The sequence below is a fragment of the Mesocricetus auratus genome, unplaced genomic scaffold (genome assembly GCF_017639785.1).
Source record: "Mesocricetus auratus isolate SY011 unplaced genomic scaffold, BCM_Maur_2.0 Super-Scaffold_100006, whole genome shotgun sequence".
NCBI lineage: Eukaryota > Metazoa > Chordata > Mammalia > Rodentia > Cricetidae > Mesocricetus > Mesocricetus auratus.
The window spans coordinates 20,914,502-20,932,178 of record NW_024429190.1 but is presented as its reverse complement, the minus strand read 5'-3'; the positions used below and the strand labels follow the sequence as shown (position 1 = coordinate 20,932,178).

General features: G+C 39.0%; 1 long non-coding RNA gene across 2 annotated transcripts in view; it reads right to left on the bottom strand.

Moving 5' to 3' along the window:
- Nucleotides 1–3,113: 3,113 nt before the first annotated feature.
- LOC121140674 overlaps nucleotides 3,114–17,677 on the bottom strand; it is a 38,309-nt gene continuing 23,745 nt past the window's right edge. For both annotated transcript variants that reach the window (XR_005877602.1, XR_005877601.1), the window contains exons 5-6: nucleotides 5,783–5,958; nucleotides 3,114–3,166 (exon numbers count right to left, since the gene is read on the bottom strand). This is a non-coding gene — a long non-coding RNA (uncharacterized LOC121140674). The remainder of the gene's footprint in view (nucleotides 3,167–5,782; nucleotides 5,959–17,677) is intronic.

The following is a 17,677-nucleotide window of genomic DNA, read 5'->3' as shown; positions in this document are numbered from 1 at the left end:
TTTGATCACGAGATGACTGAGGGGTGAATAGATACCAAATATTTAGAATACTGACACTGTCATTGAAGCCCACAGTCTATTTTAAATGGAGCTAGTGGAAAACAGATGAACTAAGCTCAGGTATGCAGGGGTGCAAGCAGGGGAGTCAGGAAAACTCCCTGCACAGTTTCAGAATGCAGAGGTGGGAGGGCAGAGGACAGAGAACCACGATGACCTCAAGAAGCTGAGCCTGACCCAAGTTTTCAAGCAGCAGATGACTATGAGACAATGACATACTTTTGTTAAATGCAATTATGATTAATATGAATTAAACTGTGTCCCCAAAAATTAAAGAATTGATAGCATACCTCCAATGTGACTGTATGTGGATATTGAGCTTTCCAGGATATGACTAAAGTGAAATGAGTTGGAAGGGGGTGACTCTAATTGAGAAGCATCAGTGGCCTTCCAAGAAGAAGAAATGACACCAGTGGTCTCTCTGCCTTATCTCAAAACACAGAAAGAAGTGGCTATGGGCCATACCTTGATGGAACCAGTGTGGTACTCCAACATCAAAATCATGACAAAATACGTTTGTTCCTTAAGGCGAAAAAGTCCATGTTAATTTGAAATGGCAACTAGAATAGAAAACTTCTACAAACCGAAGATATTTCCTAATTAAATTTTCTTCATTACGGTTTCTTAATATGCTAAGCCTGACCTTAGCTCTTTTTAATACACTGCCTTGAACTTGCTTTTTTTTATTTCTTGCTCCTGAGATTTTAATCTTTCTTTGCATATATCACCGCACCCTAATTTGCCTCAAGTGTTACTTCGAAAGATCGGTTGGTTATAAATTAGTACATTATAATAAAACTTGCCTGGCCCTAGACAGTACTAGTCTGGAATTTATGTTCCCCTATTTATTTATTATTTTATATTTTATTACTATTCATGTAGTCACAGGAGAGCTTTCACTGATTGCTACTCTTTGTCTTTTGCTCTCTTCCTGCCTCTGGCAATATTGAATGTATGTCTCTAGACGTTCAGTGATGTGAATTTATTTTAATTGTAAGAACACTGAGGTTGTGACTAATTTACTCCTTTGTAATTCACCTACTGTTTTATGGCTTCTTAACAATTACTGTTAGTGTTGCTTGGCTTCTAAATCTAAATCAATGCTCACTAATACCCGGAGGTTATTCAACAGTGCTAAAGCTTCCAACTGGGAGTGGGAAGCCTACTCTTCAGTAGCATAAGGTAAATGCACATTACTCTGTGTGTGCTTCAAATACGTCATTATATTGATAAATTCCTAAGCAAAAGGCTCTTCTGAAAAACAAAACAAAACAAAACAAAAACTCCCCTGAGAATTGCTGTATCAGGTCAGAGTTTCAGTTCAACCGGAAACAAAGTAATGCAATAACAGGGAAGAAGTTAATTCCTTTCTGTGAGTTCCTGGGTAATATACCTATATTTAAAGGAGTTTGGGAGAATTGGTACCATTTCTGATGAGTAAATCAAAGACTTAGAGGTCACTGAGACACGTTGTGTAGTTTACATAATCAGGGGAAGCTTTATTTTCTGCCTCTGATAAGAAAAGTGAGTGACACTACCTTATTCATAAGAAGATCTTATGTTGGAGGATGTCTGCTGCAAGTACATGACAAATGTTCAAAAACTGGCTTCTTATGAAATGGGATATGTACCAACTGACCACTCAATACACATTCTAAGTAACTGGAGGTTAGTGACTCTTAGTACAGCATGGGCTCCTAACTCCCGTGTGTTTGCACTCTGGTGAGATTAATCTAAGTTTTGAACTTGGGCTGTGATCTTCTGTCAGGAGCACAATACTGACAGGGCTAGAGTGTGCTTCTTCAAGTGAAGCACAAGGAGCATGTAGTTCCCACCTCTCTTTTGAAAAGTCATCCCAGAGAAGTGTTCTGGGCCAAGCATTTGTGGAAAAGTTAGGACTAAGTAGTACTTTGAAAAGATGCCATGAGAAGACTGAGACTCATTTCTTGTTAGGGACTTGCCCAGCTTTCATTGTGTTAATCATAAATGTTCACTCTGTCACTGTCTCTCAATAAATTCTCTAGAATTTGGTTAAAATGTTATGGATTTCTTGTAAATTTCTCTGGCCTACGTGCCATAGAACTTCCACATTGAATTGAAGGTTTTCTTCTTGCTTTTAAATATATAGGATGCCTTCCATTGAGCAGCTTTTCATACTCACAAACTAGACTGCAGGTGCTTGAGAGGAAACACTTTTGTTATTTTTTTCAGTTATATGCACATGTTAGTAAGTGCCTATGTGTATACTTACAAATATTTTATAGAAGCAGGGACAGAAAGGACTGGAAGCTCACATTTCTGTTTTAAAAAGGAGAATGTTATATTTGTATAACTGGAAAGGCAGATTTGCTTTTTCCTGTGAATGTGAAAAAAAGATGGGTTAGCATACTTACACACATTTAAATAAAAGAATAAAAGACATTCCCCGGGTAGATTTCAAATGAAAGAAAGTGTGCTGGACAGCTATCAAAATCTGGACACTGAATATGATATATTTTAATATAATCTTTAAAATAGATGTAACAGGAATTGTCATCCCAGACACTCCTCATAAACAGAAAAATACTGAATTTCAGGAAAAGCAAGCATGGCAAAGACAAAAGATAAATCTCTCCAAGGCAGAGGAATTCTCCTGATAGGATGGATTTGGACTCCAGTCTGCATAATAGCATTCCTCAATACCTTCAAATAATCAATTGATCTTCCTACCCCACTCTCTCTCTATATATATATGTATTTATATTTATATAACTTTGCATTATACACTATGTACACATATATACATTACACACACACACACACACATATATATGATTGAGTTCTGGATAATGATGATTGAACAAAACCAATATAGCTCTATTTGCTTAAATTGCAAAAAAAAAAAAACATGAACTCATATATACTATGTTCAATTCTAGGCAACGGAAATAGATTGATGCTTTGTTTTTTTCATTTTTTAAAAATGTGATTCCATAGGAGAAAGTGGATGAAAACTTGTACTTTCAAAGAGTAAGAATATGTGGAGAACTTCTTGACTATAAGAAACTTACATATTAGTCACAGCTAGGAAAAAGATAAGCTCATATAATGTCAGACATCAAGGAATACTCTGAAAAAAAAAGAACACAGGGAGGAATGACAAGGAATGTCTAGGAATGGGAACTGAACTTAGAGTACCACTATCTTTTATGTTCTGTCCCATACTTGCTTTCCAGTGATCGTACACCACTCATTTCTGGTAGGAAGCCAATAGAGGGAAAATACACTTAGTAACCCAGGCTCATTCAGACTGGAGGAGAGGAGCAAAGTACAGGCATTTATTTCCATTGCTGTCTAACTGAGCTGGCTGACAGTTCCGTAGACCCTACAGAATTCCTTCTTAAGCTTTGTGAACAATTTCCCTGCTTTGTGACTTTAGATCTAGTGATGATTCCAGATTTCTTTCTCAGTCCAGGGACCTGAACTTTGTCTTGTCATTCTCCCACAACAGTCTGCGCATTTCCATTCTTCTTGTCTAAAAATACAACCTCCGTAGTTTTTTTTTTATCTTTTTATACACTCTGTGCTGGTATTTGCTTGATACTTAGATCATCTGTTAAGTCTTATGAAGTGTAAGATAGAGCTTATGCCAAACAAGTAGTAAATTATATAAAATTGCTTATAATCCAGGCATGAAAAATGTCATAATACAAGCCATTTAAGGGTTGAGGCAGGAGGATGACAAATTCAAGTCCTGCTGATGAAACTTTGTGAGACTCAGTGTAAAATAGAATTAAAATAAGAGAAAGTTGTAGTTGTAGTTAAGTGATAGTATAGAATTACAAGGCAACTGTGTTCATTTTTCTCATTGCTGGACCAAATACTGCATAAGAGAATTGGATGGATAATTTGTTTTGGTTGTCCTTGAGGTAGCTCATCACAGTGAGTCTGTAATTAGGAAGCAGACAAATAAATGCTTTTTCATCTTGATTCAGTCCAGGACCCCATCCTCGATATCATGCCATTCACATTTAGGGGAGTTCTCCCACCACAGTTAAAATAATGTAGAAGCTCCCTCAAAGACACTCTCAGATTTTTATATCAGAGGTGATTCTAGATCCTGTGAAGTTGACAATTGAGGTTAACTGTCACAGTCAATAAGTTAATTTTTAGTAGCACATCAATCAACATGTAGAACATTCTAGGTGGAAAGACAAAATAATTCTTCTGTCATAAAGACTGTAATAATGTGATGCATGAAGAAAAGGAAGAAAGGTATGACTGGCATAGCTAATGATACAATAAAATTGGAAGGGAGTCTCCAGGGCAGGGAATGGTTCCTGCATTAGAGCAAACAGAATCAATGCCCATGAAAGGTTCTAAACTGTGAGAGGGGATTTGTTGTTACTTATGGGAAAAGACCTTTGTAATGGCTTGAAGAATGGGCCCCTGACACTTACATCCATATCATATCCCAGTTGACTGGGTATGTTGTTTTTGTTTTGTTTTTTTATTTTTTATTTTTGAGACAATTTCTCTGTAAAAGTAACTGCATTCAATTTCATGCAATATTTATGGGATTATCTGATAGTTAAACTTTTTGAAAATTTGTATGCATTTAGCTTCACTTCAGTTGCATTATTCTTAGTTTGTATAGGAGGGCATTTCCACAGAGGAAAGAAGACACACTCTGTGTGTGCTGAATATAAAGAAAAGAGGGAGAAAATGAGTTTACCATGAGTATTCATCTCTCTCAACTTCCTGAGTGCAGACAAAACATTAGCTACCTCCTGCTTCTGTCATAATGTCTTCCCCATCATATAGGCTGTAACCCGTCAAACTGTAGGTTAAAATAAACACTTCTTTTATGAACCTAGCTTTGCCAAATAATATGTCATAGAATCAAGAAAAGTAACAAGCACACAGAAATTCAATGGTAACCCTTTTACTAGGTAAACAGAGTGGATTAAAATTAACAGAGGACAGGGCAACAAAGAAGGGGATGTGAGATGGGAAACAGACATTCAATATTTTCACAGGTGTCAAGTTGCCAAAGATTAACAGTCTTTATAGAAAGAGAGAGGCAAGGAGGAAGTCTCTGTTCTCTAGAATTGTGGCCCCTATTCAAACCTTACATTTCAACTGCTGCTTGCCAGAACTATGGAGCAAGGATGTTTGTAGTTGAAGATAGCTAATTTCTGCTAATGTGTTAGTCAGACTCAACATAGTCAATATGGCCTTTAAGAAGCCTCCAGCCAGCTGAACATAGATGTGAACTTTCATTTGGTCCAACTTCAACTTTTATGTTACATGAAGGCATCTTTGGCTACTAATTTTTTAATCGTTCTTGGAGTGGAATTCTAGGCCTCCCACATACTAGGGATGTATTCTCCAAATGAATCATACTTCCAGTACTTATCCTATCATCTGATGTGTGTCCCTACCAATAGTTACTGGGTTTATGAATGACACATGTACAAGAGTTATATTTTCTCAATGACACAAATCAACATTGCATAAGAATGAAATTTGAATTTTCATACAAATATACAAAGTGTTTCAAATAGGATGGGAATGCATGTAAGACACTTCGGGAAAATTCCACTGGTATTTCTTATTAAGGGGATAAATGGAGGAATCCAAAATAGTCAGGAAAAAAGCTGAACAATATATGATGGCTTAGAAGTTTCAGGTAAAAGGACTGAGCTTTGAAATCCCAGAAGAGGAACAGAGATATTGACTGTACCTTGAGGAATAAATGATCCCTTCTCCTGAGAAAAATAATGTTCTCCCAGACTTGGTTTCATAAAAAGAGTCACAGATGTTTGGGTTGAGGTCTAGATGTGTATTTAAGAGCCTACCATCTTGGTCAAGGGCACCCTGTTTGTTGAGTCAGCTTCTCCGGAGCTGCCATGCATTCCCCTGGAACATTTTGGAGATAAGACCAAAATTCTAAGTAACTGCGTGTATTCAGCAGGATATTACAAAATTAAATAATCAACTAGCCCATCAGTTAATAAAAAATAAAATGCAAAATAAACAAACCACTAAAACAATTTAAAAATGAGTATCTTCTCATTCTTAGCAAGCTAAGTCAAGTATTTTAGGGTCATAGATAAAAGGGAATTCATTAAAAATATAACTGTCTAATTATATGTGATGAGATGATTGTAAAACACAGATGCTTAAAAACTTTAATGAAATTCAGTGCACATATTGTTTTAAAAGTCTTTACATCCTGACGCATTAAGAGCTACAGAGGAAGATTTAGACAAAAGTCACAATGATTCATGGCAACATGACTGAGAAAGGGAAGTAATCAAACTTCCAACATGAAAATAGACCCCAAGAAAAATTCTTGCAATTATAGTACAAAACTAGTGGACTCATAGACACTTATTAATTTAAAAATAAAAATGTAAGTATGTGAATTATCTGTCTGTGCATCATTTTCTAAAACTTTTCATGGTTCTGCTTAGCTTTTTGTTGCAACTTGCGGGAGGAAAGGTTTGTTTAATCTTACAGGCAGTCCTCAAAGGAAATCAGGGTAGGAACTCAAGGAAGAGAAAGAAATAGAAACCATGGAGTAATGCTAGTCCTTGGCTCTCTCTTCAGCTGGTAAATGTTCGGCAAACATTTTTATACAGCACAGGCCTACCTGCTGTATAAAACAATGTACTATGCCCTTCCATACAAATTAGTAGCCAAGACAATACCCAATAGACAAATCTGATGGAGACAATCCTTCAATTAAGGTTCCTTTTTCCCGAGTATGTCATGTTAAGAACTATATTGGTACGGTTTTGTCAACTTGATACAAACTATAGTCACTTTGGGACAAAAAACCTCAATTGAAGGGCTGTGCTTTTATCAGATTAGCCTGCATTCTTAATTATTAATTGATGTAGAAGAATCAATCCCAATGTGAGCAGACTTACTCTTGGGCAGCTTGTCCTGGGGTGTATAAGGAAGCACCCCGAGCAAGCCAGGGATGCAAGCTGGTAAACAGCACTCCTCCATAGCCTTCACATCAATTCCTACTCCAACTACTAGCCCTGAGTCCTGTCTTGGCTTTCCTGGATGGTGTACTGTAACCTCTAAACCAAACCATCCCTTTTTTCCTCCTCCTCTTTTGGCCAGAATTCTGTAGTCCAGCAACAGAGAAGCAAACTAGGACAATGACCAAGATTAACTATCACAGAGACATTACAAATTTTTCTTACTTAATTTATTGGTTCTGGCACTTATCAGAGAAGCAGACCTTAACAATACCAGTTTATCTGCATGTTAGAAGTGGACCACACATTTGTCCATACTTATTCTTTCCCCATACAACATTCTTGCCTGCTTTAAGAAGGTACCAGTTAATATTATCACTGCCCCATACATGCTATGTTCGCTTGTCTAAAGTACGTTGTAACAAAATGCTCTTCCTTCCTTCCTTCTTAACTTCTTTCCTTTCCTCCTTTGTTCCTTCCTTCATTCCTTCATTCCTTCCTTCCTTCCTTCTTTTTGTGAGTGGCTCTATTTTTCAAGCCTATTTAAAAATAGTTAAAGTCAGAATTCAGGCTAGTGAACTATAGAAATGATCAGGCTAGGAGCTACTGTTTTGAATCAGAGGAAAGGATAAGCTCTTTTAAACTAAGGCACAATTCTCCAACAAACTGTACATAAATGCTAAAACTTAAATGGAATCGGGTTTATTGTGAGTGTAAATGTGCATTTATGCTTCTTTCATCTACTTGATTCTAAGTGTCGTAGCTGTATGGACTTAAGTCAATGAGTAGATACAAGTTTTATGTACCTCTATCTGGCTTGTAATTATAAAATTAAATGCCACCAGTAATCTTAATGATTTTAATGTTTTCTTTTTAGTGTCCCTTGGGGGGTGGGTAACATGTTCCATAGAGTATGTGTGGAGATCAGTGTACAATTTGTGAGAACTGATTCTTTTTTTATTTTATTTATTTTATTTATTATTTTTATATTTTATTTTCCAGTTTAAATTTAGATAAGAAACGAGGTTGCTTCACAAGTCAGTTCCAGGTCCCTCTCCCATTCCCTCCCCTCCTCCCGTGCCCGCCCCCCAGCCCCCCCCATTATCCCCTCATTCCCCCAGGGAGGGTGAGGCCCTCCATGGGGGTGTCCATAGTCTGTCATTTCATATAGGGCAGGGCCTAGACCCTTCCCCAAGAGTTCAGGGTGAGAGTGCATCTCACATTGTTCTATGGGAGTCCAAAGTCCGTGTGTATATTTGGGATGGGTACTGATCTGCTGCCCAAGGCTCAATAGATTACCTAGGCCTCCTCACTGACACCCAGATTCAGGGGGTCTTGATCAGTCCCATGCTGGATTCCCAGGCTGATGCCTGGCATTCAAGAGTTAACCTTTGTCTGGTCAGCTGTTTCTGGGGGGTTAAACCAGCCCAGTCTTAATCCCTTTGATCATCAGTCCTCCCTCTCTGTTACTGGCTTTCTTGAGTTCAGCTCAGTACTTAGCCTTGGGAGTCTGCCTGTTCTTCGATCAGCCACTAAATGAAGTTTCTGTTTCCCAGACTCTCTGACCATAGGATTGTAGGCTGGCACTCCCCAGATCTATGTCTAAAATCCATATATGAGAGAGTACATACCATGTTTCTCTTTTTGTGACTGGGTTACCTCACTCAGGATGGTTTCTTCTAGTGTCATCCATTTGCCTGCGAATCTCATGATTCCGTTATTTTTTTCTGCTGAATAGTACTCCATTGTGTAAATGTACCACATTTTCTCTATCCACTCTTCGGGTGAGGGACATCTAGGTTGCTTCCAAGTTCTGGCTATTACAAATAAACCTTCTATGAACATAGTGGAACAGACATCTTTGTTGTATGAATGGGCATCTTTTGGATATATGCCTAAGAGTGGAGTTAGGGTCTTGTGGTAGGTTTATTCCCATTTTTCTGAGGAATCTCCATACTGATTTCCAAAGTGGCTGAACCAGTTGGCACTCCCACCAGCAATGGAGGAGTGTCCCCCTTTCACCACATCCTCTCCAGCATAAATTGTCATTGGTGTTTTTGATTTTAGCCATTCTGACAGGAGTGAGATGGTATCTCAGAGTTGTTTTGATTTGCATTTCCCGGATGGCTAAGGATGTTGAGCACTTTCTCAAGTGCCTCTCAGCCATTTTAGACTCCTCTATTGAAAACTCTCTATTTAGTTCTGCAGCCCACTTTTTAATAGGGTCCTTTGGTGTTTTGGAGACTTGCTTCTTGAGTTCTTTGTAAATTTTGGAGATCAACCCTCTGTCAGATGTGGGATTAGTGAATATTTTTTCCCATTCTGTGGGCTGCCTTTTTGTCTTGCTGACTGTGTCCTTTGCCTTACAGAAGCTTCTCAGTTTCAGTAGGTCCCATTTATTAATTGTTGATCTCACTGTCTGTGCTACTGGTGTTATGTTCAGGAAGCTGTCTCCTGTACCAATTCGTTCAAGGGTAACACCCACTTTCTCTTCTAAGAGGTTCTTTGTGGCTGGATTTATGTTAAGGTCTTTGATCCATTTGAACTTAAGTTTTGTGCATGGCGATAAACATGGATCTATCTGCATTCTTCTTCATGCCAGTCTCCAATTATACCAGCACCATTTGTTGAAGATGCTTTCTTTATTCCATTGTATATTTTTAGCTTCTTTGTCAAAGATCAGATGTTCGTACGTGTGTGGGTTAATACCCGGATTTTCAATTTGATTCCATTGGTCTACCTGTCTATTTTTGTGCCAATACCAAGCTGTTTTCAGGACTATAGCTCTGTAATAGAGCTTGAGGTCAGGGTTGGTGATGCCTCTGGACGTTGCCTTGTTGAACAGGGTTGTTTTGGCTATCCTGGGTCTTTTGTTTTTCCATACAAAATTGATTATTGTTCTTTCAAGGTCTGTGAAGAATTGTGCTGGGATTTTAATGGGGATTGCATTGAATCTGTAGATTGCTTTTGGCAGGATTGCCATTTTTACTACATTGATCCTACCTATCCAAGAGCATGGGAGATCTTTCCATTTTCTGAGGGCTTCTTTAATTTCTTTCTTTAAAGATTCAAAGTTCTTACGATACAGGTCTTTCACTTGTTTTGTTAGGGTTACCCCAAGGTATTTTATGTTGTTTGTGGCAATTGTAAAGGGTGATGTTTCTCTGATTTCTCTTTCAGCCCTTTTCTCATCTGTATATAGTAGGGCTACTGATTTTCTTGAGTTGATCTTGTAGCCTGCCACTTTGCTGAAGGTGTTAATCAGCTGTAAGAGTTCCCTGGTAGAGTTCTTTGGGTCATTTTCTTTGATCACATGGGACCTTTGAACTCATCTTAGATTGCTAGGTTTGGTGACAAGTGTCCTTACCTGCTGAGTCATTTTTCCAACACTTCAGGTATTTTTATTAATCACCCTATATACCTCAAAGCATTATCCAGAAAAATAATGGAGGGATCAGAAATATTTAGATTTCATTTCTCAGTCACAGTAAAATGTGCTGATCAGAAAGTGTTGGCCACCTAAGATTTTCACCTCTTACTTCTTTTTATTGCTCATTGCTCACAAATCCTCATGAAACAGTCTCAACAATCCATATGGATATAAAAACTGGTACACAGACCTGAAAATAATTATTCCACACACTTGAGTATCTGGGACTCAGCTGTTTCCACATCTGAATTCCCATAGTTAACATCATTTTTTTCATTATAGTTTTGTATATTTTCAGAGCCTCAGTTTGTTATTCTGAGTGACTGTAATAAAATAGCATAAATTGGGCTGCTTGTAAGGAGCATATGTTTACTCCTCACAGTAATTGAGCCTGGAAAATCTAATGGCAAGTTGCCAGCAGCTTTAGTGTGTGTGTGAAGCCCATATCATTGTTCACAAAGCCTAGAGTTTTGTCCACTCTTCTTTAAGTGTTCACTAGATTCAATGGGGTAGCTTCTTCCTGTGCTGACAGTAACACTATTCATGAGGGCTCCACCCGTAAGAAATGCTGTAGTTTATATTTTAAATCACCCTCGAGGACTGAGTTAAAGGATCAGTTGCTGGGAGACTATGGAACCTTTAGGAGGTGGGGTACACAGGAAGATAGTCAAGTCACTGGGGGCATCCTGAAAACAGATTTAGGGACATTGGTTTTTCTTTCTCTCTTTTGGATTTCTCCTGCTTTGAGCACCTTTACTCCATACACATTGTTGGTCATGGTACAAACACAAGTTCAAAACATGGTTCAAAAGAAGGCTCAAAGCCAGAATTAATCAAACACCGAATTGAAACTTTAGAACCAAGACCCAAAATGAACTTGTCTTCATTATAAATTGTTTAGCTTGCGGGAACTTGTTGTTTAACTGGGTAATCTGTTTAACTTGTTGAAATTTTTATTTATTTAATTTTATTTAAATTAGAAAGAAGCTTGTTTTACATGCCAATCCCAGCTCCCTCTCCCTCCCCTATTCCCTGCCCCTTTCTAGCCTTTCCAACCTCCCACCCAATGTCCACTTTACTCTCCAGGGAGAGTGAGGCCCTCCATGGGGGATCTCCAGAGTCTGTCATTTCATTAGGGACAGGGTCTAGGCCCATATGTCCAGGATGAGAGAGCATTCCTCCATGTGAAATGGGCTCTCAAAATCCATTCATATGCCAGGGATTAATACAGGTCTACAACACAAGGCCCCATAGATTGCCAGGGTCTCCTCACTGATACACAAATGTAGGGGGTCTGGATAAATCCTATACTGGCCTTTCAGTTTTCAGTCTGGTTCCTTGAGACCCCCTTGTTCAGCTCAGCTTTTTCTCTGGGTTTCACCAGCCTGGTCTTGACCCCTTTGCTCATCACTCCTCCCTCTCTGCAACTGTTTGCTGTTTGTACGTTCCAGAAACCTTTCCCCTAATACCAGTCAATACCAAGGGAGCATTTCAACACATGAAATTAGAAGTCTGGCAGTGTGGAGCACAAATATTCAATACATGAAGCTGGAGGGTGGGTGGTTGGGGGCACAAACATCCCCACCAGGGTTTCTTAATGAAAATTTGATCAAAGAAAGGGTTTGTACAGAATGAGTGATTGTATTCATCATTTTGATATCAACAAAGCAAGCAAACTCAGAACATCTCTTTGTAAAGGTGGAATTAGTCAAACTCAAAAAACTGTACCATATTCTGAAGGACCTTGAGCACTTCATTAGCCAGTACCATGAGTTTTTTTCCATCTGTACAAGGTCAGAGAATAGTACAACATGGTAGAATTAAAACATATACAATAAATACTAAATCCATATCTAATGATACCAAAATTCTTAAATACATGCTTGGAAATGCTCAAAACTGTCAGTGTTTCAAAATGTATCAATTCTCCTTATCTTTTTTTTTTCCTGTGTAGCATATTCATTTATATAGATGTTATATATTCTTCTGTTTGCTTAAAATCATTTTACAGTCTTACTGCATACATGAAAGTTTATTAAAATAATGACTGGAAGTCAATCTTCAGTCAAAGTTGACATTGTGACATCATAATATTTGTCGTACCAATTTAGGTTATAATAGACTTTTCATCATTCTGAATTTTAAAAATAGACCTAGTAGCTTAAGAACAACATATAAAGTCATTATACTATTTGTTCATTTTTATGTATGTTTTTTATTTAAATTAGAAACATGCATGATTCCAATGTCTACCTGGCTCCCCCCCTTCTCCCTCCACCAGCCCCACCCCCACCACCCACCCCCAACCCAATCCCCACATCATTCCCCAGGGAGGGTAAAGCCCTCCTTGGGAGGATCTCCAGAGTCTGTCATTTCATCCAGGGTAGGACCTAGGCCCTTCCTGATCAGGCTGAGAGAGCATCCCTCCATGTGGAATGGGTTCCCAAAGCTCATTTGTATGCCATGGTGAACACTAGTCTACTATCCAAAGTCCCAGAGATTTCTGAGGCCTCCTCACTGGCACTACATTCATGGTGTGGATCAATCCCCTGTTGGCATCTTAGTCATCAGTTTGGGATCTCCCTCTTGTCCAGTCAGCTGTCTTTGTGGCTTTCACCAGCACGGTCTTGAGCGCCTTGCTCATCACTCCTCCAACTCTGTTACTTGGTTCCAGCAGGTCAGTTGAGTGTTTAGTTGTGAGTATCTGTCTCTGCTTCTATCAGTCACAGGATGAAGGTTTGAGGAGGTTACATAAGGTCGTCACATAGGGGCTATTAATGTAGTCTCTCCACTATTCTTAGTTTTCCAGTTGATGTTATCCTTGTACATATCTGGGAATGTCAGCTCTCTCCTTAAAGCTATAATGACTCCAACTGTTATGGTATCTCTCATCCTGGTCTCCTCTATTCTTACCCTGACTCAGCTTTCCTGCTCCCCCATGTCTTCTTCTATCCTCCTTTTATCCCCCTCTCATTTTCCTGTTTCCCTCTCTTCTCTCCCCCATGTTCCCAATCTGCTCAGCAGATCTTGCTTTTTTCTACTTCTCTGGGGTATAATGCATATCTCTTGGGAACCTCCCTGTTTCCCAGACTCACTGGACCTGGTATTGTAGGCTGATGCTCCCCTGATCCATGTCTAAAATCCATATATGAGTGAGTGCATACTATGTTTGTCTTTTTGTGACCTCACTCAGGATGGTTTCTTCTATGCCATCTATTTGCCTGCAAATTTCAAGATTCCGTTGTGTTTTTCCGCTGAGTTGTACTCCATTGTGTAAATGTACCACATTTTCTCAAGCCACTCTTCAGTTGTGGGGCATCTAGGTTGCTTCCAGGATCTAGCTATTACAAATAATATTGCTATGAACATAGTGGAACAGACATCCTTGTATGAATGGGCATCTTTTGGGTATATGCCTAAGAGTGGAATTGCTTGGTCGTGTGGTAGACTGATTCCCATTCTTTTGTTCATTCTGTTAAGACAGGAATTTGTCATGTACTTCAGGACAGCCTATAACAAGTTATCTTCTTGCCTTAGCCTCCTGTGTGGGGATTATAGGTGTGTACCACCATGCATGGGACTAGATTTAATATTTGAAAGGCTTGTATATATTTGAGAACTATATAAAAATTTAGGGCCCTAAGCACTCAGGCCTTGGAAGCAGGTAGGCCAGTTGCAGGTCTTCAACTCTTCCTCTACTCTACCAAATTCAATTCTATAGTCTTTCCCCAGCTCTGTAGCAGACTTCCTACGGGAGCCTCCCTTCCTATCCTAATCCCATCTCCAGGGAATCACAATGATGTTTACCTTCAAACTTCAGCCTGTCAACTCAGTGCTTCATACCAAGCCCCAATGCAATCAGGCATTCCCTGGGAATCCACAGACCACTTCAGGCAGGGAAGCAGGTAGACTGACAGCAAATCTTCACCTCTGCCTCTATTTTTCCAAATTCAATCCCCCAGTCTCATCAGTCTCACCCACAGCTCTGTAGCAAACCACCTACTACAGTTTCTGTCACCTACCCCCATCTTTATCTCTGTTGGATCAAGTTGATTTCCTCTCTAAGTCAATAATTTATCCTAGTCCACAAACCCAGCAGGTATTCCCTGGGTAACCTCAAACTATCAGGCCAGGGAAACAAATAAGCTAATTACAGATCTGCACCTCTTCTTCCTCTCCTCCAAATCCCATCTCCTTTTGGCACCTGCAACTCTGTAGCGGGCCACTTGTTGCAGTCTTGCCTAAATCTGTGCACCCATATCCAATGGATCACACAGATCTCCCCTCCCTCTACGTACTTCCTTCCTCCAAATCATCCCCTTATTCTAGGCCCCAACCAGAGCAGGTATTTCCTTGGAAACATTAGGCCAATCCAGCCAGCGAAGCAGGTACCCTAACTACAACTCTTCATCTCTGATTTCTCTCTTCAAATCCAATTTCCCAGTCTCACTGCCAACTAGGTAAAAGACCACCAACTGTGCCCCTCTTATTTCTGCCCTTATTTCCAATGGATCACCCAGATCTTCTCCCCCAATCTCCCTTCACATTCATTCTGCTACTCCTGCCCACATTCAAATCCAGCAGGCTTTCTCTAGACACCAACCAGCTCAGCTTCAAAGTGAAACAAGTAGGCAGTTAAGCTAGTTTTAGATCTTAACTTTCCCTCCATTCTGCCATATGCAATTCCCCAGTCTCAATTCAAGCTCTATAGCAAACCATCTGTGTGGCCTTCTCTAACTCTCTGTGCTGACTACCAGGGGATTAAGGAGATCCTGGTGGAATACAATTCTTTCCTTTCTCCTGCAGATGCACTGAGTCCACCCTCCCATGCCATCATAATTCCTATGTATCAGTTCCCAATACCTAGGAACATATTTTACCTGGAACACTAAGTGACCACACCTATCAAGACCCCAGAAAAATTTCCCACCAGGCAAGACACTGCTGCCACACCCTCCTAAGAACCAGAGAATGCAACAGTAACCAAGGAACAAAACACCCACCCAACAAAAACAAGAACAGATGTCAGCACCTAGAATTACAATCTTCTCAAACTTTGATGTCGAGAAACCAGCATTAAAACTGTGATCTATAATAGCCAGGACAATTCTCTCCTAGAGCTTAAAAATCCTACCATAGCAGGCTTTAGTATTCCAACACAGCTGAAACATGAGACAGTGATCTTAAAACAGATTTTATGAGTATGATAGAGATTCTTAAAGAGGAAATTAATAAATCTCTTAATGAGAACACAAAGAGTAGAAAGAAATGAACAAAAGTTTGCCCTGGCCAGCAGGGCACAATGGGTTCAAGCCCACAGGAACCTGGAATGAATGAGACAAGAGACACAAGAGAGATGGACAGCAAGGCAGACCTTCTGATCATGCTGCTATTTAATGAAAGTTCTGTACAGGCTTAAATAGGGAAATGAGGCAGGGGGTGCAGGACAATAAGGGAGGGGTTGGTGCCTAGTAATCAGCTGAAGAGTATTCTTGGTCACATACCCAGGAGTGTGTTTTTGGTCATGGACAAGGGGTGCTGGCAGACCACTACTGTGGCTAAGCAGCAGGAATGAAGAGGTGTTAGTGCTAAGTCACCTAATTACAAGGAGGAGTGTTGAGTAACCTAGCTGTAGATTGCTGTCAGCTATTCCTGTGAGTCCAGGTTCTGTTCATTAGGAAGCTCTGGAGGGGACAGACTATTCTTTAAAAAGACTGATAATATTTACAAGAGGTTTTAAATAACAAGGATCACTCCCAACAAAAGTTCAAAAACTGAAAATGATAGTAAAATCAATTAAGAAACTGACAGAAATATTGTAATGAAAAATTTAGGAACTTCATAAGAAAATTCAGAGGCAAGACTCATCAATAAATTACAAGGGACAGAAGTGAACTTTTCAGGCATTGAAGATATAGTAGGAGAAATTTAAATCTTGGTCAAATAATATGTGGAATCTAAAATAGCCAGAATCTGGGACACCATGAAAAGAAAAAATCTGGAAAAACAGGAATAGTGGAAGGAGAATAGATCCAGGTCAAAATCAGGGAAAAGCGTTTAAACAAAATCTTAGAAGAACATTTCCCTAACTTAAAGAAGGAGTTGACTATCAAGTTACAAGAAGCATACAAAACACCAAATAGACTAAACCAGAAATCAAAGTCCTCTAGGCAAATAATAATCAAAACACCTAATTTTCAGAACAAAAAAATGTTAAAAGCTGAAAGGGAAAATTACCAAGTAACATATAGAGACAGACCTTTTAGAATAACACTTGACTTCTCAATGGAGACTCTAAAAGCCAGAAGGGCCTAGAGAGATGTTATTCATAAAAGAACACAGATACCAGACAAAACTTTTAAGACCAGCAAAATTTCAAATGCAATAAATAGAAAAAATAAGACATTCCATAATGAAACCAAATGTATGGGATATCTATCTGTAAGTTCAGGCCTACAGAAGATGCTGTAAAGAAAATTCCAACCTAAATTCCATCAAAGCACAAGGAATAATTAATCCCAGATCTACAAATCAACAGAGAAGACACACACACACACACACACACACACACACACACACACACACACACACTACAATAACAGCAAAATAATACCAAAAAGAAGAAAGAAAAAGGAAACTATAACAGGAATCAACAAACAGTACTCACTCATATCTCTCAACATTAACGGTTTCAGCTCACCAATAAAATGTCACAGACTAACAGAATAAATATAGAGACAGGATCTATCCTTCTGTTGCATCCAAAAAAGCACATCTTCAGGATAAACATCTCCTCGGGTTAAAAGGTTGGAAAAATATTCCAAGTAATTGGACCTGGCCATTTTAATATTAGACAAAATAGACTTCAAAGTAAAGTGAATCAGAAGATATATGCAAGAACACTGCATATTCATTAAAGTAATAAAACACCAAGAAGACATTGGACTTCTTAATATCTGTGCAAAAACAACAACAAAAACACTTCTGGCACAGCCATATTTGATGGTAAAAGCAAAACTCATAAAGCCAGTGTAGTTGCTTGACAAAATTCAGCAAAGCTAAGCCACATGATGGCTGCTATGCTACCTTTGGTTGTTATATCCACCAGTTACATACTTGGGAAACTTTTAATATTTGTACAATTTGCAGATATTGGATTGATGGAAAATTTCTCATGAATAATTTATGCCTTCTCCAGGAGCACTGCTTCTAA